The sequence below is a fragment of the Myotis daubentonii genome, chromosome 20 (genome assembly GCF_963259705.1).
Source record: "Myotis daubentonii chromosome 20, mMyoDau2.1, whole genome shotgun sequence".
NCBI lineage: Eukaryota > Metazoa > Chordata > Mammalia > Chiroptera > Vespertilionidae > Myotis > Myotis daubentonii.
In genome coordinates this window covers 10,029,800-10,051,083 of record NC_081859.1, presented here as the reverse complement: position 1 = coordinate 10,051,083, position 21,284 = coordinate 10,029,800, and the positions used below count along the sequence as shown (strand labels likewise).

General features: G+C 44.5%; 1 protein-coding gene across 1 annotated transcript in view; it reads right to left on the bottom strand.

Moving 5' to 3' along the window:
* Nucleotides 1–21,284, bottom strand: part of USH2A (usherin) — a 390,811-nt gene that overhangs the window by 25,206 nt on the left and 344,321 nt on the right. The gene's annotated exons all lie outside the window — the stretch shown is intronic.

The window sequence follows — 21,284 nt, the reverse complement described above, 5'->3', positions numbered from 1 at the left end:
GCCCCTTCTGGGGATTGAGCCTGCAACCCTGGGCACGTGCCCTGGCCAGGAATCAAACCTGTGACCTCTTGGTTCCTGGGTTGATGCTTAACCACTGAGCAACACCAGCCAAGTTTTTATCTTGTTCTTGACTCCCTGGTTGTGTGATTTCAGACACATACAAAGTGTGGATCAGAGAGGATCCTTGCCTTTTCAGAGGTTACAACCCATGGGATGTGACACAGAATCTAAAGAAAAAATTCTATGATGCCTTAGAGATCACCGGCTCACAATGGAATGTGTGGAGACTTAACCTGAACAACCTAATCCTCTCTCCCCAGCTCCCCAGCTGCTTGTTTATACAAACGACTGCCCACCTCCCCCATCTCCTTTTCTCATTCTTTTGGTGCATATTTATATCTTCCAATAAAGCAAACCCAAGAAAACGACAAGCCAACTGGACTATTAAATGCACAGACCCATACAGAAGTCTACCGTTAACACAAATGTGAAAATATCAGCATTTGTTAACAACACCATAACCGAAACTATGAAACGTACCCCAAGTAACTATAAGCTAGGCTTTGAGAATTTGGATTTTGTTGACTTAAAATAAAATGAAAGAACGCAAGAATGAGTTTTTGTGTGTGTTCTGTTTCTGCTCGGAGAGCAATATTTAACGTATTTTGCATAACTTAACTGGAGCTTAGAATCTTAATGTTTTGAAAGAGCCCAGAATGCTTTTTCTACATCTGGGCTGGATGGATATGTGTGTTTACAGATAGGAATTATGTCTGCAAGTGGACCAGTAATGTGTGTAAACACACACACACACACACACACACGTGCACACACACACAAATACATACTTCCTGTCCTGTACTACATCCACTGGGTGTGAGTAACCCCGAGGAAGCTCTGACTGGTTTAATGGGATGTTAATACTTCATGGTGTGTGAGGTCACCTTGGTCTATTGGATGTTTAAATGCGACAATTGTCCACTTTTCTTGGTGGGCATGGCAAGAGGGAGGTGAGATAGAGAAGAGGGAGTTATTTCTGAGAGTAGGTACCAGAAGGCATCAAAGTTTTGTATATGGAAATTCTCTCTAATGGGGAGGCATCCAAATAGCATAATGATTAAAATCTAAAACAAGGTGGCAAAATCAAATGGAACCATTTTTCAAAAAAAAAAAAATTACACACTGGTAAACAAAACCAAAATATACCATCGAAATAATTTTTGACACCATTTCCTCACATTCTTGGTTACAAGTTTCAACTGTGCTAATGTTTCTTCACAAGCAGAGAGAATATCATTTCTTTTCCTTATTAAAAACTAGTTAAGTCAATTTTCCTGTTTCCGTAAGTACCATTACGGTATTTACATGCTAACCTCCTGAAATCTTTTAATATTTAAACATTTGCTAAGCGACCAGACTCTGAAACAAATTTTCCAGAAATACTAATTTCTCTTTTTTAAAATATTAAAAGTTCGGCCCATAAATATTTAAAACTGATTTCTCCACAACATCGGATTGGTTTTTTAGATAAATACCGCACAGGGATGGAATGGCCACAATGAATATTAAATCTGAGGATGCTACAAGTCCCGGTTACAAAACACTCTTTTCTGATAAACGATTCCTTTTTGGTGGAAATAGGGCAAACACGGGCAAGATTAATAATGCAGAAAAGGAAACTTCTTTGTTCAGAATATCCAGGACTCGGGGCCAGACGAAGCATAGCTCTGAAGCAAATAGCAATCACCTCTCACAGATTACCTACAACACAGGTAGCCTGTCGGGGGACGTTTAGAGAGAGCTTTTGTCATCAGAAGCATGAAAAGCGTGTGGGTTGGAAAGCAAAAAACATATGTATATTGTCAATTGCGGCACCTGCTCAATTACAGTTTATTTCTGAGCCGAGAGTCCCATCCGGCCCCTAGATGGCAATACTCGCAAACACTTCTGGTAGCACGAGTACTTGGTGATCAACACCGGCATTCAGCCACACAACACACGCCAGGCAACCACTGCAGAAATAACACAACTGGTTTCCTTCTAGGCCCCTTTAACGCACACAGGTGTATAGCTCAGATCCTTGAGAGCAGGAGTATTTGGAACGCCCTGCCCTCCAAACCTTCCTCGTCCGAGGGAGAAATGATGCCTGCAGACCTTAAGTGGAAGTTTGTGCCCGCCTGGCGCAGAAGGGGGTCACAACAGCTGTTTTGCTTAATTTGGTTACTTCTTTAAAAAAATAAAAGAAAAATGACCACACATTGGAAATGGAAAGGAGAATTTTGATGTCATAAGTTTAGACTGAGGACAAGTTCCCATATGAAGTTAATGTGTTATTTCTGAAGAGCAATGCGCGCACGCGCGCACACACACACACACACACACACACACACACACACACACACCTTGAATAAATCTCAAAAACAGCTTTGCTTTTTGTCAATGTTTAGCAAAGGCCAGATGAAAATAAAATGAAAAGTTTAAAATAGCAAAACCACCCTTACCAACTTATTCTTTGACATTTTAGGAAATAATTTATGTTATTTTCTCCTTGAGTAGATTTCCAACATCTAAGTTCACCATCTGAGATCCCTGCTGGAAAGTCTGGGCAAAGTTCACTGTGGATGGGGCTGTGTCTTGTTTGTTCAGTTACGTGTTATTTTTCTTACAATTGAGAAATTTGCTTGAGCGCTGCCAATCTTTCATGCTTTGGATTTAATTCCTTCCTTTGGAAACGGAGCATTCTGTAGCAATGACCTGCCAAAGTCATCATCAAAATCATTTGACTGCTTTTCTCTCTTCTTTATGTATTTACTTTTGTTGTTAATCCTCACCTGAGGATATTTTTTCCCTTTGCTTTTTAGAGAGAGTGGAAGCGAGGGAGAGAGAGAGATAAGGATCGATTGCCTCCTGCATATGCCCTGACCCGGGCCAGATCCGGCCTGCAACCCAGGTACATGCCTTTGAGTGGGAATCTAACCCAGACCCTTTGGTCCTCAGGCCATCATTCTAACCACTGAGCAAGGGCTTTTCTCTCTTCTGTTCTGCCGTTCTTTCTTCCCATATAGAGATTGTCTTAGTTTAATATGCATTCTTTGTCATCATTTTGCTTGCTCTTCTCCCTCTCTCTTCTATCCTCCTGATGGATGCTTTTGGTAGAAATAGATCTCTCTTATCCTTCCTCCCTTCCTCCTTACCTCTGTCCCTCTCTCCCTCCCCCCACCTCCATGTTATCCCTGACCTGTGGGCTTCCCTTTTCTTTTTCCTCCTCATGTCCACGTTACACAATATTCATCTTTTTTATTCTAGACGTGTATTACCTCATTCTGTTAGGCAGCAGAATAAAAGACTGACTCAACCAAGGAACATAGAAATAATCCTTTCTCCACAACCCAATATTTCCAATGAGATGTGGCCCTTTTTTCCCCTTTTCAACTCATATGCATAAGGGTCAGGGTCTGGAGACAAACGGGATCATCCTTTCATAAGGCACACAGGCAGGATGCCCTGGACCACACTGCCAGGCGCGGCTCTGCTGGCGATTAGAACCACACCTGAACCTCCCCACTTGGCTGCTGGGGGCACACGGCACCACTAGGCGCCTTCAGCAGGCTGACAATTTTACACCACCTCCTCTGATTATTTTTGACGACTTGAAGTGCCCCGAAGGTGTCCACGGGGTCAATAGGTTTATGTAGGTTGAAAATGATCAAAAATTACCATTGATCCGTAGCTGTCAATAAAGGGCTGCGTGGGGAGACTTCCTGCACAAATGTTTAAACTGCATAAAGCAACCGAACTTAGTCATCTCTGAGGCTATCGATCTGATGAGCCAGCAGTCTGCAGGGCTCTCCCTCCGGTCTTCGTGGTGCGTGTTCACTGAGCCCGCTTACCGTGGCCCCCAGGCGTCTTCCCACCTGCTTCTCTCCTGCCCTGAACCCGAACAGTGATGCACGGGCCCTGATGAGCTCATCTGCAGAGCATCCTGGGTGCTTGCTACCCTGGCAAAGGGTTCCTCTTCCTGGTCACCAGCAACTTCACGGATCGTCAGCTTGATGGGTTTTCTTCTGTCTTTGCCCCTTTTCACTTGAAAATGACTGACTTTTGACTCTTAAATCCTTCCCCTCCTTAGTTACAGTGAATGCCAATGTCCTCTTTTTTTTTGCACAGGGGGAACTTGAAAGGAATCTCGGTTTAAATATATTAACTTCTGTCTATTTTAGTGGAATAGCTTGGTTTTATCATATGTCATAGTTTACCTTGTCATTATAAAATAGAAGAATGGTTGTGGACAGGTTTCCAGTGTAGATTAAAAATCAAGCATGAGAAGTAGGGAGAGATCCCCTTTACCATTACCTAAACATCATGCCTGGTGCAGAGTATGTCAAGTGCCCTGGCTGACTTATTATGTACATCTTTATCCTGACAAACCACAGAAAATATTCCTATGATTCATGAAAGCAAGATAATCTGAGGCCTGAGTTCTATAGGGCTATTTGTCTTTCTAGTCATAAAGTTAATGTTTGAGTTCCCCAAGGGTTGGTCAACATTTGTGTATCATATTTACTCATTTTGTAAAAATGAAATTCATCTTGATATGGAAGTGATCTCCTTATTACTCGAAGCCAAATATCAACATTGAACCCTTATTATGGTTACCTACATATGAGACCTCCAAGTCTGCAAAATGTTAACAGAAGCAGGAGGCATCCACTGATGTCACATGCACACTAATTTTACCACTAGAGGCCCAGTGCACAAAATTCGTGCACATGTAGCAAGGGCCTATGGCCAGCAATAAGGGCCCATCGGGGCCTTCTGGCTGCTGGCTGGGGCCTTCCTTCCCCGGCTGCTGACCAGGGCCTTCCTTTGTTCTGCACCGCCCCCTGCGCACATCATAGCGAGAGATAGAACTCCTCGTCTCCTGAACTTCCGAGGGGACACTTTGCATATTAGCCTTTTATGTATATAGACTAGAGGCCCAATGCATGAAATTCATGCAAGGGGCTCGGACCCCGCAGCCCCGGATGCCTTGGCCCATAGCAGCCCCAGCTGCCTTGCAGCCCTGCCCCCTGGTCATTCTGGAAGGTTGTCCGGAAAGTTATTCTGCCGTGCACTCTAATTAGCATATTAGCTCTTTATTATATAGAATGGTCATCTCTGCCCACATACCTCCTGGCTGGTGGGACAAAGACACATTTTTTGATGGCACACATACATGTAGTGTTGTTCCGGAATCAAAGAACAACTAACCAGAAAGGTAGAAAAAAATATCCTTTAGGTTCATGGTTTATGGTCGTAGGTGCATAAACCCTGTATGCGTGCGAGGTGGCATTGCTAAGTGGCAGGGCCGCTGGCAAGATGGTCAGTGAAACATGCAGGATTGTTGGTCAACAGCTGCACTGAATAGCTTACACAGACTCGAGCATCTGGCTTGTACCACATTCTGGAACGTTGCTGTGATAGATATAAGATGGGTACCAGGCTCCTGACTTTTAGAGGACTTTATAATCTACAGTCATAAATGCTAACCTATGAATACAGATACACACAATCTGGAGTGTGGTCAGTGCTATCACTAACCGAGTGCTGGGAAAATAAGGAGGGCTACTTCTGATGGGGAAGGGAGAGGCAGGGGACGACGTCATTGGGAGGTGGCATCTGATTAGGAAGATGTAGGGTTTGAGTGGATAAAACTATGTGAGGGGTTGGAAGGAAGAAGAGAAGAAAGAGCTGGGAGCTGAATGGAGCTGACGTGTTGTGGGTGCAGAGGAAGAGTGGGGGTCAAGGCTGGAAAGAGATGGGAAAGGGCTGTGCATTTTACCCTCGAGTTTCTGGGCTACGTTTGTTAAAAAGCAGTAACGTTAGGCAATAATTTCAAGGACTAATTATGTATAAAGAGCTCTCCAATGCAATTTGAAGGAATAATGGAAGAACTTAACAATTTTGCCTTATTGTGGTACAGGTCGTGGCCAGTGACTGACAAAACAAAAATCTGCCAACAATTCATTCATTCATTCATTCATTCATTCATTCATTCATTCATTCATTGGTGTGTTATTCAGCCAATAAGTGTAGACTGCCATATACAGAAGGTAGCAGAAGACTCTTTACTTAGATATAAAATATCTTTGAATGTTTGCTCGATTTCAAAATTTGTAATTACTCTTTAGACACAAGCGTTTGTCTTTTGAAACCAGTCGAAGTGGGGATTATGACAACTAAACTGAATTTAAGCCAATTACACGTCCTCCGTCCTGACCCGCTATCACAATCTCATGTACCTGGTCCATGTTTTTTCCTGGTCATGGGACGTGTGTGTGTGGAGTCACCAACGCCCTTGCCGCAGTCCCTCCTGCCCATCCAACAGCCACCAGGCAGCTGGGAAAGGTCAGGGATACTATTGGCGAAACAGAATGAAGATCATTCAAAAGGCACACAGGGTGAGAAAGCATTCCCAGCTCAGGGTTCTAACTCATGTCACGGGGCTTCATTGAAAACATTTCAAGAAAACATAAGAGCATACCCTCCCTTTGAGTAATGACAGTTGACTAGTCAGAGGCCAGTGCTCATAACATTTGTAAATTTCAAACTTCAGACGTCCGGTATGAAGTATTCACATGTGAATTCTGTGTGTACTTTACCCTCACAAACATCTGCATTCATAAAAGAAGAGTGATATGTGAAAAGGGGAGTTAGTTTTTTCTCTCATTGGATAACATCAGTGATTATATAATGGGGGGAGGGTCAATGCAAAAAGAAGATAATTCACAGGCATTTTCTTTATAGACAAATGGGCTGTATCAATTTAATCTACAAAGCAAAAGCTCAAGTCCTTGTAAAATGAATGATGATGCCTCAGCTACAGTAAAAACACTGGGTTAAAAAATTAAAAAAGGAAGGCTACAAAATGACCCATTTTTCAATGGAGAAGAAAAAAATTAAATTTGTGATAATTAAATGTTAAAGTGGCAGACCAGTCACACTAAATATTAAAAAGCGGTACTTCCACTCTATTAAAATGAAGCATGTGCAAACTGTGTGGCCCAGCAGGTCCTCTCTGGCCATGTATTTTATGGCAACACTAGGGAGACTGTACTAAACTACATTTAAGTGAATTTCATTCCAGTCTCAGTCTTGTATTTACGCAATCCTTGATTAAACATCTTTATTGAGGGCCCTGGGCTGGCTGTTTCTTCTCCCTTTAACTCACTTTTTAAATTTTTTAAAAATTTGTCTTTATTGTTGAAAGTATCACATATGTCCGCTTTGTGGTTTTGTTGTTGTTGTTGTTTTCCCATGGATCCCCTCCATCCTGCTCTCGCCCCTCCCAAGCCTTCACCACACTGTTGTCTGTGTCCTTGGGCTATGCATAAACTATATAATAAAAGCCTAATATGCAAATTGATCAAATGGCAGAACGACCGGTGGGATGACCGGTCACTATGATGCGCATTGACCACCAGGGGGCAGACACTCCACACAGGAGCTGCACTCAGCCCACAGTGCCCCCCGCCCCCCGCCAATCACCCCGATGGTTGCCCTGCAGATCAGCATTGATTTCTGGCCAGGCCTGGGGACTCTACCCATGCAGGAATTTCATGCATCGGGCCTCTGGTATGCATATAAATTCCCGTTAATCTCTCCTCCCTCACACCTCTCCCTCACCCCGCCTTCTCTCTGAGATCCCACAGTCTGTTCCATGCTTCTATGTCTTTGAATCTAGTTTGCTCATCAATTTATTTTGTTCCTTAGAGTCCACCTATGAGTGAGACCACGTGATACTTATCTTTCTCTGACTGGCTTATTTGTCCCGGTGACTCACGTTAGCCACAAGCCTGCAAAGGTAACGTTAGTTCATCTCCCCACTGATTCCTATTTAACTGCAACTGCCCACTCTCCTCTTCTTCCTCCCATTTGGACACTCCTTTACCTTGCTCTAGATTTTTTTCTTTTCCAAAGTCCTCATCCGTCATTTCCAACAGATGATAGACTCTATGTGGTTATCATGATGATTATGGATTGTCTATCTCTCTTTATCAGAATGTAAGTTCCACTGGGAGGGGAGGGGACCTGTGTCTGTTTCATTCTTGGCTGCATCCCAAGTGTCTCTAATCATGCCTGGTACTGAGTAAGTGCTCAACAAACACTGGTGCTGTCGGTGAAGTCAGACAGGATTTAAAATAAAGGAGTGGGGTGAAGAAGAGAGTGCGGAGTGAGTCTGAGGAGAGAGTATGAAATGAGCCTGAGAAGTGTCTAGAAAAGAATGTAGACGGGGCCCTGGACAGAATGCAAGTTTCCCTTGGAAGCAGGGAAATGTGAAGAGTTTTATGACAATAAATATAAAAACATAGAATGGAAAATTCTAGAAAAATAGAAAAAATTAACCAATGTTCTCAGTAATAGATTGCTCAGCTTTAAAATAAAATGAAACAAAGACCCGAATCAGCCCCCTATTTTAAAGAGGCCCCAGACCAGAGTTTGACCAGAGAAGCTTTCTGTTACTGCTTTTAATTAAATGTGTAACAGACGATTAAATTGTGTTTGAGAAAAACAGGTAAGTGTGCTAGATAGCAAACTCAATCTATGATGTTAGAATAATATCATAACTGAACATGAACTGAATGAGAAAGACCCCTGAAAAGCTCCCACCATGCACTTGGATCAGGCTCCAAAGAGGTTAACGACCAATCAGAACACAGGCGGTGTGAGTAGATGTCGATATTGGTGGCGCGCATAGCAGTTGTGATATGATATTGAGTTGTTGCTTCAAAAACATTTTAATAGAACAGGATTTAAAATTTCCCCTTTTCTTTGGATTTTTTAGTTAATATTAGAATTAAATTAAAGCATTAAGTCAACCAGCTTAGTGCAAAGCAAATTATGTCAGGTTCAGCAGTGAGGGCTTCGCTATGGAATATTTATTGACTCAAGCTTATTAACTTGTAAATCCTCTAGTTTTAGATTATGATCTATTGATTATCTGCTTTTATTTGCATTCTAAATGAATAAACAAAAGGAAATGATGGCGGTTGTTTAGTCATTACACCTTAAGAGACAATGTTCTTACGCTAAGCATACTTAATTAAAAATAAAAACACCTTTTATTTGTTCTGAGAGCCAGAACAAAGTTGTGGTTCTTATTTTCATGTAGGCACATCAAAGCCTGTTTTCAATCCTGCATAATCATTTCTATTAGACATTTGGACAAAACTGGAAAAAAGTAGTTTCTCGCGGAGGATAGAAAGTGTGCTGTGAGTTTGGCATTTTGAATGCATTATTACAATTGTTCTACAATCTATTATTTTTCTAGGCTTATTTTAGCCAATAATGATCTCTCTTATGTGTGAGAGAAGCCCTGTGACTTCATGTCTGGGGAATGAGGCAAACCTTTGAGATTCCAGATGCTTTAATCAAAAAGCGATCCATTGATGCCCTTGCTGGTGTGGCTTAGTTGGTTGGGTGTCCTCCTGTGCACCAAAAGGTTGCTGGTTTGATTCCTGGTCAGGGCACATGCCCAAGCTGTGGGCTAGATCCCCAGTAGGGCGCATGCAGGAGGCAGCCAATCAATGTTCTGCTCTCACATCAATGTTTCTCTCCCTCTCCCTTCCTCTCTCAAAATCATTTTTTTTTAAAAAAAGCAAACAACTGAGAATCAGGAGACCCGAGTTCAAGTTTTACCTCTGTCACTCAGATGAGAGAGACCTTAGGCGAATTTCTGAGTATCCTATATAATAAAAGCCTAATATGCAAATTGTCCCCTTGACCGGAAGTTCAACCAGGAGTTCAACCAGGGGTTGAGGCTGGCAGCTGCGGCAGGTGGCCGGGGAAAGGGAGTCACCCCTGGCCGGCAGCCACTAGGGGCCCTACCTGTGCATGAATTTCATGCACTGGGCCTCTAGTTGGTTCATAATAGTATCTTTTTCATGGGCTTTTGTGAGGATTAAGCCCACAATTGTATATATGATGTGTTTTAAGTTTGGGGTTGCAGATTGCCAAAACTGAATTATGACAAAACTAGAGAAAGATTGGGGACATTATCAAGAGCTCTTGGGGCTTGGAGTTGGATAGGGTAACCAGAAAATGTGTCTCTATTTTGTAATGAATGAGTCCTATTCTGGTTTACCTAGAACATGGGGACATTTTGGAAGATTATTTGGGAAGAAATGAATGATGTTAGATAGCCAGGGGATGGACTTGCATTCAAGGAGGGTTTATTTACTAGTATGTGAAGGTTACAGACCCAAAGAACAGACTTAAAAGCTGGGAGAATGTCTATGCTACACATTCATCTGATGGCTGAGTCTGACATGGCCCAGCAATAGAGCATTTCTCTGTCAAAGGGGTGCTGGTGGCTGGCCATGACCTTCAGAATGAGAAGCTGAAGGTCAGCATACATGTTGATGGGGCCTGGAAGACTCGTGAAGCCCAGAATCAGATTATACGTCTCCGTTCCCGAACTGTTTTCTCTCAAATGTCTCTCCTTCAAATTTCTGCTCCAGGGTCACCTTCTTGTGAGACCTTCCCTGACCTCCCTACATTAAATACCACCCTTCCAGTCCCAACAGCCACACCCTCTCTGCCCCAACAGGCCCCACCCTCCCTGAACCAACAGCCACACCCTCCCTGAACCAACAGCCACACCCTCCCTGAACCAACAGCCACACCCTCCCTGTCCCAACAGGCCACACCCTCCCTGTCCTAATAGGCCATACCCTTCTAGTCCCAACAGCCACACCCTCCCTGTCCCAACAGGCCACACCCTACCTGTCCTAATAGGCCACACCCTTCAAGTCCCAACGGGCCACACCCTCCCTGTCCCAACAGGCCATACCCTCCCTGTCCCAACAGGCCATACCTTCCCTGTCCCAACAGGCCACACCCTCCCTGTCCTAACAGGCCACACCCTTTCTGTTGGAACAGACAACACCCTTCCTGTCACAACAGGCCACACCCTGTCCCCTCCCAGGTCTGACCAACATAACACTCCCTGACGACGTCCAGTAATACTTGGTGGGAAATCAATGCTTAAAGATAATTTGTGAAAAATAAATTTCATCCCCTTACTAATTTCCCAGTGAGAGGTGATGGCTATTATTGATAAAAATGACACCAATGGTCATAGCCTGGGTGACAATGAAGAACATAGTTGGAGACAAAAGCCCTTAAGATGTGCCTGTCACAAAACCATACGAAACCCGTTACGCACATGGGCTATTTTAACCAGTCACACTGCTACGTGTGTTTAGTAGTTCTTTTTGCTATTTCTCAGGTTGAATGATTTGATTTCAATTCTCGATTAACCTTAAAATCTTAGAATGAAGAAGACCAATGCAAATCGAAGTGGCGCTGGCAAGGTGTAAAACATTTACACGGCCTCTTGTCCCCTGTTACTTCCAAGATTGCAAGTGATCAGTTACTGCGAGAAGATCCTGTGCTGGGAGGGGAGCGCGAGGGAGTTGCGGGCGCAAGGCCTCCCCAGTCTGGGGAGTGACGCTCAGTTATCATGGTGACTGTCTTCTTAACAATCGTGCAAGTGCATCATTCACTGTGGGTGACTGGAAACAGATGAAGAGGGGCTGAAAAATGGGAGGATTTTCCTTGTCTCGTGTCTCTCTGATAACTAGGCAGACTCCGGAGCATGAAAGATGAGGGCGGCCCCATTCCAACCCGAGCACGTAGCCACCATCTGGGCATTTTCAAAGCAGGCCACTGACACGCTCAGATGTATCCCCCAGCAGGGTGCAATAATCCAGCAGTAAAAAGAAAACTGCAGTGAGCGATGGCCGCCTCCACACTTGCAATCAGCCCAGCCCGGGAAGAGGCAAGGATTTTCCAGAAACTTTGGCTGAGGTTGCATCCTCACTGCTCACTGGCTGGGACAGTGCCCAGAGGGCTTCTGGGACTAAGCAGACATGTGGTATATACACAGATCCAGCAGAGGGCGCTCTCCTCATGGAAAGACTGGGGTCAGACCTTTCTGAATGGAGCCCTTAGCTTAAGGGCTCAAAAGTGAAAATTCTCAGACCACACCCACTGTGACTGAAGCCATTTCCTTCAGAAACGATCACTACTGAAACATTGATTTTTAAAAGGATATCTTTGGTGTTCAAAGGTGTACTGAGTTGAGTCATTTCTTTTAGATGCTACTGGAGGCAGACCCTGAATAACGAGAATTACTAGTTATTGATAATTAGAAAACCAAGAGAATCAACACTATCTCTTTGGACCTTTCAAAGTGAGAGTTCAGAATCTGTTATTTCTGAAAGCCTCCAACAGCGTCTACAGATCCTCCAGTCACGCAAATGAGTCAACACTACATCCATTAAAAAACCCTCAAACCCTCGCTGTCTTCTAGCTGTTCTTATGAGGGACATATTGCAATGACAGAAAAAAACCATGACTTATCAGAATAAATGTCACATTGATAGAAGCATATAATCTTTGGCCACAAAACGCAAATAAATGCTCAAGTTAATCTGTGTACTACACATATTTTCACGGAATTTTAATTGTATAGACAGGCCATTATATAATCTTTTTTTCAGTTCACTCACATTTGAAAAATGAGCACTTACAAGATTCAGGTAAGTTCACAGCCTTCCCCTTTGCTGGGTTGTGCCTTGATGACGAGAGAGGCTACACATGACATTGCTTCTTATAATAAGAGGCTTAGACACATCAAAATGGAACTACCGATTGCCGAAAGTTACTTAAACTGTCTTTCCACCTTAAGAAGGAAAGAAACTCTAAGGAAACACAAATGAGAGAATTAGAGAGAAAATGCTTCAGGAAGAAACCCTGTCGAAGAAAATCTCCCTAAGTCTTCCCAATGGAATAATGTCCTTGCTTCCGGTTGAAACTGCAGATACATCTAAGAGGAAGATTCCTCCAGACCGTTTCTAGAATTCCCCAAAGACCTTTTTTCTTCTTCTTGGTCTCTCTACATGCAGCATTTTTTTATTCTGCTCCCTGCTAAAAATTCTTATTAGCTAATCTAACCATTCAATTTATCCTGCCTATTTTGTAATGAATAAATAGCCGACATTGCTAATTGGCCACCTGGGGTTCAAAGAGGGGAAACACTGAGCTGATGTCTGAATGTCACTGGGACGTGCTGACAACACACTGACCACACTCTCTTTCACGGGATCTGAAACCGCGCTTCCTCGCCGTATGCGCCCCTCCCTCCCCTCCTTCCATGGCTTGACCGTCTGTGAGACTCATATGATTTTTTTAAAGTGATTTATTTCTAACAGATGTGATCATCCGCCCGCGGGGACCTGGATGCACGGTGCCCCTAACAACTTTAATTTCTGGGTAGAAGCAGCACACACCCCACTAATAAATAATTATCGCTCCGTTAAGGAAAAGATGCCGAGGCGTGAGGTATGAGGACCAGGTACTTCTGGGCAGAAAGGACACGCAGATGGGGTTTCCTGTGGTCCCACCTCTTCTCAATCGAAATGTGCTAATTATTGTCTTTCTAGAACATGGCAGGTCATGAAGGAAGAACATCAGTCATGGTTTAATGTATATCACACTATTTAAAAAAAATATATATATTGATTTCAGAAAGAAAGGGAGAGGAAGAGAGAGATAGAAACATCGATGATGAGAGAGAATCATTGATCATTGATTGGCTGCCTCCTACACGCCCCACACTAGGGATGGAGCCCACAACCCAGGCATGTGCCCGGACCGGGTATTGAACCGTGATCTCCTGGTTCATAGGTTGACTCTCAAGCGTGGAGCCATGCCGGCAGGGCCACCACACTATTGAGAAAGCTGGTTTTAGTTATAAAGTTTCTTGTAAACCGAATATTACACAGGGTTAGGTAAGAGAAGATGACCACAGAGGTCTGTTGTAGAGTGAAGTCATAGGCGATGTCAGGAGGGGGGCGGATGGCACATCCCCCCAGTTCTCTAAGTGGCTCTGGAGCATCACAAGGTGTGTCCTCACCCCCTTGGCTGGGGTCAGCGCTCCATTTCTGGATGCTGGTGAGGGGGCCCCGGGCAGCGTCACCTCTGGAACACCTTGGAGGGCCAGAAGGTTGGCAGGATCATGCAGTTTTAGAGAGTAAACATCATGGTCTGATAACCTGTACAGATATATTTTTTAAAAAATATCAAGATGTTTTGGTCTAATAGGTGCACAAACATGAAAAATTACCAACTTCCTGAAAAAGCAACCATCTTTACTGTTATGCTCAAAAGTTGAAAATTATTTGGAGTAATCCTCCTTTTAATATCGGTCCCCAAATAGCAGGATTGGTTTCTTCAGGAACAGAGTGGTAACTATCATCTTAATACTTACTAGTCACTCTTAGGGGAGACCATGGAGTATGGCATCCCTTCTCCCCAAGAATAGAAACACTTAAAAAAGGTCAACTTCTATCATCTGGCCTAGAACTGGTTAGCTGTCCCCCACCTGGGACAAGATGTGCACCTGGGCCCACTCCTAGGACAAGAGAATTAGGATCGAGACCCGGACAGAGCTTCTCCCTGAGAACCCTGCAGAGGAGAGGGGACTGTGTTCTTGACACAACAGAGCTAAGAAAGAAGAGTTTTCAAGGCGGTTTCTAGTTCGTATGCGTTCCTTTGTATGCCGGTTGCCTGCCATGATGTTTATGTAATTCTGACAGGGTTCTTAATGACACACTAACAGATTGTAAAACACGCTGCTGGCATTGACTTGTGTGTTTTTTTTTTATATTTTTAAAACAATGTCCTTCATGTAACAGTAGTTAAGCGCGGCAGAAGGACATCATTAGAGCCATGGTTAAAGTGTAATTTACACCATTAGGAAGGCAGGAGCAATTTTTATTGCCTGGCAATTTTCTTGCTGAAATATTTGGACCATATGGCTCCATTTGTGTAATAACCTTAATTTCTGCACCCTTCAGGTCTGCCTCCGTCTCCCACGGAATGGGAAAATGCAGTTTAGCAGAAAAGGCAACTGCCTATACTTAGAGAGTGGAGATTAATAACGTGTCGCGTCCTGTTTTTGGTGAAGGAATTGGAACAGCGGCCAGATGGTCTCTCTACAAATAACTGTCAGGGGTCTTGATCTAATCAATACAATGTATTAATACATCTCCCTCTGCAGTTCCTCCGGGGGATGGCGCACAACATCTGGAATGAATGGGGAGGGGGGGGGGCCCGCCAAGTAGAAAGCCGATTCTTTTCAGAATCAAACTGAGCCCAATTAATTTTTCATGTATCCTTGATAACTGTTTCATAACGAGCGATGAGTCTTGACGGGTTTGGGGTTGGCAGAGCAGGCTGCCCGTGCTTCCTATCCCCATTCAGTCCACTTATAGAAACCAACCCATTAATCAAGCGATCTGGCAGGAAACCCGAATCTCAGCTCAGCAAGAGATCAATAACCATCCTAAACACATACACACACACAACACGGAAGCAGCCGCTAATGGGCCCGGGTATCCAGCCATGACATTAGTAATTGCCGGGGCAAAAATAAAACTCGGGATCATGATCACCCAATGGGAACTTGTGCGATGAAATTCATTACTTGTGTCTTGTCAAAAAGTAGCATTTACCTCCGTTGGAAATACCGTCATTTTACTATCTAGACAGGGCCACTATCTTTCAGAGGTAGACAATGAAACTTTTTCGGAATGGATTAAAACTCTCTGATTCTGTAATGTGAATATTTAATAATCCAAGTAGCATCTAGTAGTAAAATGTTTAAGAATGAGTTATTACACTTATTTTAAATTCAGAATACCTGCGGGGATCCTTAATACAAGCTTTAGCCCAACTACGTATGACCCCTGAGAGCCTCCTGGGCTAAGAACCCCGATGTGATGTCCAACTGGTGGAATTCCTTAACTCCTTGGCTGGCTTTTAATGGAAGGATGTGCACTTCAAATCATAACGTCTTATCACTTTCCCAATGGTTTCATCTCAAATCTTGACTGTTCTACCAAATGTGAACCAGCCATTTTGCTTCTCAGTGAGCAAATCTGCCTGTGCTTGGCCCGGATTCCTCCCCTCCCCTTCCTCCTGAAGGAGAGGCGCTGTGACATGACCCATGGAGAAGAGTTCAGAGCAAGAGATGGGGGATGGAGGAAACCCATGACCCGTTTGCTAAAACGTTCCTTCTGGGCTCTGGGACCGCCGGTGGGAACTCCTGTCCTTAAGGGAGTGCGAGTCTGATTAGGAAAACAATAACGACACATCTCCTGGGAGGCCTAGCCACAAAGCTAGTCATGCCCTGGCCGATCATCAGCTCAAACGCTGCCAAGAGGACAGAAAGGTCTTAGGAACCATCCAGGAGCTGCAGGGTGAGGTCACATTCATCTTCGCTGACAGCAGGACTGAGAATCATGAACCGTGCTCGCTCCATCCCTGGTTTGTGGATTGGTGGGGGCAGCGGGAGGGGGGGGAACAGCTGGGCTTGGAATCGGGGCCATGAGTTAAGGTCCTCTTAGGTTCCTTTAAGTATTAATGAGTACAATCGATGCCTATGCATGACTAAGTAACTGCTTATTATATTGTCATTTGTCTCTCTCCTTATTTGCTCTAAGGGCGCCACCAGGCCCAGAGAGGCGTCCTTAATTTTCTTCTTCCTTCTTTTCATCTCTTGTAGCTTCTGGGCACAATGGATTCTCAAAAGAGAGTTATGTGACCTTGATTAATGGACGGGTCCCACCGTATTTCTTGGTCTCCATCGCCACATCAGCTTTTACGTGTCTAGGTCCTCAATAGCAAATGACGCGCAATGTTCACGTCTGCGTGGCTGCCAGAGAAGCAGTGGCCCCGGTTTTCAGCTTCGATTCTGTTTGCTGTTGTCCACTATGGATACACGGGAGACACATGACCGTGGTGTGCTTGCAGGGGAAGCTGTGTAACATGAAGCAAGAAAGCTATTTCCACAAGCGGACTGCATGATTGAATAGAATCTGAGATTTGGGATCCACAGTACACGGCATCTGGAATCGTTAATGTTTTTCAATGTCATCACTGAAATATTTAATTTTTTTTCTCCATTTCCTTTTTGTGGCTTTGCATTCTGTTGGTGCACCATAATTTATTTAACCAGTTCCCTCTCCTTTTTTTATTTTTTTTAAATTTTGTTTTATTGCTTAAAGTATTACAAAGAGTATTACATATGTCTTTTTTTTTCTCCCCTTGACCTTCCCCTAGCCTCCCATACCCCCCAGTGTCTTGTGTCCATTGGTTATGCTTATATGCATGCATACAAGTCCTTCGGTTGATCTCTTACCCCTGAAATATTTAATTTTTACAAATTGAAATCCTCTGCTGTGACAAAGACAGAAGAGAGTCGCCACATGATCTTACTCATACTAGTATGTGGAGTTTAAGGAACCAGATAAATAGATGAACAAAAATAGACACAAAGACACAGAAGCAGGAACAGACTGTGGAGCCTCATAGGGAAGACAGGGGAGGGTGGGTGGGAAGAAATCAACCAAGGAACTTGTATGCACATATGCATAACCCGTGGACACAGACAATGGGGTGGTGAGGGGGGGATGGGAGCGGGCTGGGAGAGTTTAATGGGGGGGAAAAAGGAGGACCTATGTAATACTTTCAACAATAAAGATTAAAAAAAAAGACAGTTGTTATTCCGGGACTCCCAGTCCAGAGATATTACTGACAATGCCTACAGTTTGAGCTTAGCAACGCCCAGCTACAGCACAAACAAGGCGTTTCCCCTTAAAAATCACATTGAGATAAAAAAAATTCATTTGCAAACCCGTCTCATATACATTTGCAGGTGTTGGGTGTGGGTCACTGCATTTGGATTAAAAAGCCAATGTCTCTCTCTACATGAGAGGTCAGTAGCTGGTGTTAAGGCAACATCTTCTCGCTGTTCGGCGTAATTAAAATATTCCACAGCGGTCTCCGTAATTTGAGAACCACAGTATTGTTGTAATATTTTTCTAGGCTTCAGGAGCTCGCGATTGTTTGGCCCAATCAAACCCGGGAACACTGGAGAAGTTATCACCCATCAAGGTAATTACTTTCAAGTTGAAATAATTACTCTATCAATGTTAATGGTCTTTCAACTTCAATAAAGCACTCACCTGCCGATAATCACGGCTCACCTCTGGCTCTAATGCAATTCCCTCTCTATTTAGCAGGTTATATTACAGCCGTTACAGTGGTCACTTGTCCTGAACAGATGCTGAGTTTCACTTTGATCGGCCGTGAACCATAAAGGAATTGGTCATCTGTGTCTGGTTCTCCCTCACCCAGAAGCCCTTGCAGAGCCCAGGAGGTGATCTCCTGGCTGCAACAGGGCACTTTGGGGGCAGCCACCTTGTTTCAGGTAGGGGCTCCTTTGCACCTGCGACAAGGGCACCGTAGTTCAATTAACTCCCGCTCTTCGCTGCCGTTTGCAGCTTGCTGTCGCTGCTAAATAGCGTCTATTATGAACTCTTGGCCTGGGCCCGTTAGTGTGCACATTAGTTCGTTCGACTTTCATGTATGGTTTTAATAAGACTGGGGGGACATGGAGGGGGTTCTTCAAGGGTTTCCTTATAACCCAGTCAAAGACCAGAAAATAACAGCATACCTGAGTTAGAGGGCAGTTGCCCCACCAAGAGGTGAAATAGGGAGGTGCCAACTTGGCAGAATCTGTTCAATATGGGAAGAGAGAGAGAGAGAGAGAGAGAGAGAGAGAGAGAGAGAGAGAGAGAGAGAGAGAGAGAGAAGAGAAAAGACCACAAGTTGTGCTGATATGATCCCAGACCTCGGGCAGTGGGCAAGGTCTTGTGAGTGCCCTGGCCGGGGAACACAGCTAGTGTGAGTGGAAAGGGTAGGTTCCCAGAGGGGCAGGCATCAGGTAGCAGGGGGGATGGGCAGCACTAAACACCAGGAGACGCAAAGCACAGTCTTGCCCCAGGCCATTAAGAAATAGAACCCAATCCAGGACTTGAGAAATTACCTGGAAATTAACAGTCTGGTATCTGAAAGCATTTACATAAGCAAGCATCCGGATTTTGGCGCGAGGTGAGGAAAGCTTAAAATATATAAAACTCACGGTGTTTCATTGCTGACCCAATGAGTAGATGCAGTTGCCTTACACAAACTAAGGTGTTTCAACATTTGCTCATTTCTTCTAGCCTCTGTTAATCCAAATAGTAAAACTCCTTAAACTGCACTGCCTGTTTATATTGCCGCTGAGTTTCTAGTCCTTTGCATACATATTCACTTACTTAGCCCTCGCAACAGCCTTGGGAGGTTAGTGCTAATAGCATCTTAGTTCAGGCTAGACCCGTGGTTGGCAAACTGCGGCTCGCAAGCCACATGCGGCTTTTTGGTCCCTTGAGTGTGGCTCTTCCACAAAATACCATGTGCGGGCGCACGTACAGTGGGATTGAAACTTCGTGGCCCATGAGCAGAAGTTGGTTTTCGACTTGGGCGAGTCTATTTTGAAGAAGTACTGTTGATATTTGGCTCTGTTGACTAATGAGTTTGCCGACCACTGGGCTAGACCATTAAGAAGGAAGACGTTTGAAGTGTAAGGTCATGATCACTGGAGCAGGAGGAGGAAACAATGTGTGAGAAGATTGCAAGGTGGCTGGCCAGCAGAAGGGTTCCAGATCCTTTAGAACAGTGGTTCTCAACCTTCTGGCCCTTTAAATACAGTTCCTCATGTTGTGACCCAACCATAGCATTATTTTCGTTGCTACTTCATAACTGTCATGTTGCTACTGTTATGAATCGTAACGTAAATATCTGATATGCAGGATGGTCTTAGGCGACCCCTGTGAAAGGGTCGTTAGACCGCCAAAGGGGTCGCGACCAACAAGTTGAGAACCATTGCTTTACAAGTAGATTCACTAGGGCGCAGTGAGGGGTTGGACTGGGAAGGAAGGAAGGGGAGGACTCTAGGATGGCCTGGCCTGAGCAACCAGAAAGATGACAGATGACGGGGCCATGGAGTGATGGGACAGGATGCACCAGGGAGTGATGAGAGCAGCGGAGAGAAATTCTAGGTGATGCACATCTCTGCCGAAGCTGCTAAACACACCTCTGCAGGGCTTGACAGACAGACAGAACCAGCCTTTCACCTCAAGGACCATGTTCTGTGGAAGATCTGTGTAAGACCATCCATGTAAGAGAAGATCCTGGTTCTTCACTGTCTCATCAACATTGTTCTGCTCCATCCATCATCGCTTTCTGTGGGGCACAGAGGCTTCTGCATGATACTTCAATGTTAATGGAAAACAAGTGAAAGAAGGGAATCAGGAGAGAAGCTTCTCCAGGTTGCCTCCTCACCCCGTGGGGGAGGCAGGAGGGATACCCTACCTTCCTCTCTCAGGCTGCTGAGGGAGAGCCAAGAAAACTTAAGAAGTTGGGGGGTGTCTGTATGGAAGGTGAGGTGGACATTCTACTCTACTCAAGAGGCTTGCCACTGAGGTGAAGACACTCAGTTTTGATGCAGCCACTAGGAGAGGAAGGGTTTTCTGAGGTTCTGTAAATATATATATATATATATACTTTAGAGAGAGAGGAAGGGCTAGAGCAGGGGTGGGCAAACTTTTTGACTCGAGGACCACAATGGGTTCCTAAACTGGACCGGAGGGCCAGAACAAAAGCATGGATGGAGTGTTTGTGTGAACTAATATAAATTCAAAGTAAACATCATCACATAAAAGGGTGCGGTCTTTTTTTTTTGTTTTATTCATTTCAAACGGGCTGGATCTGGCCCGTGGGTCGTAGTTTGCCCACGGCTGGGCTAGAGAGATAGAAACATCAATGATGAGAGATAATTATTGATTGGCTGCCTCCTGCACACCCCCAAATGGGGATTGAGCCCGCAACCCCTGGGCATGTGCCCCAACTGGGTATAGAACCAGGGACCTCCTGGTTCATGGGTTGATACTCAACAACCGAGCCACACTAGCTGGGCTGAGATTCTTATGTGATTCCAAGATTTGGGGATCTGGCCTAACAGAGAAGCTGATCTCGGATTCTGTCCAATGAATTCTGAAGTGGCGAGTCTTACCCAGTGTGGTAGGTCAAGCAGAGAAGTTTCTGTTGGACAAGCTGTGCTTTCCTTATTGGACTGAACAAGTTGGCCCCGGTTCTAGTGGATGCCAAGAAAGGAATGAGTCTTGTCAGTGTGACCGAGCCTGATATTGGCTGACTGCTCTGGAGAGGGGTGCCCAGAAGTACAGGAGGTTGTGGGGCAGATCTCTGGGGCAGTAGGGATCGGGGTGCGAGGAGTTAGCCAGAGAGTGTACTGCCTGCTTCAGGGACTGGGAAGCGTGGGCTTTCCCATGGGA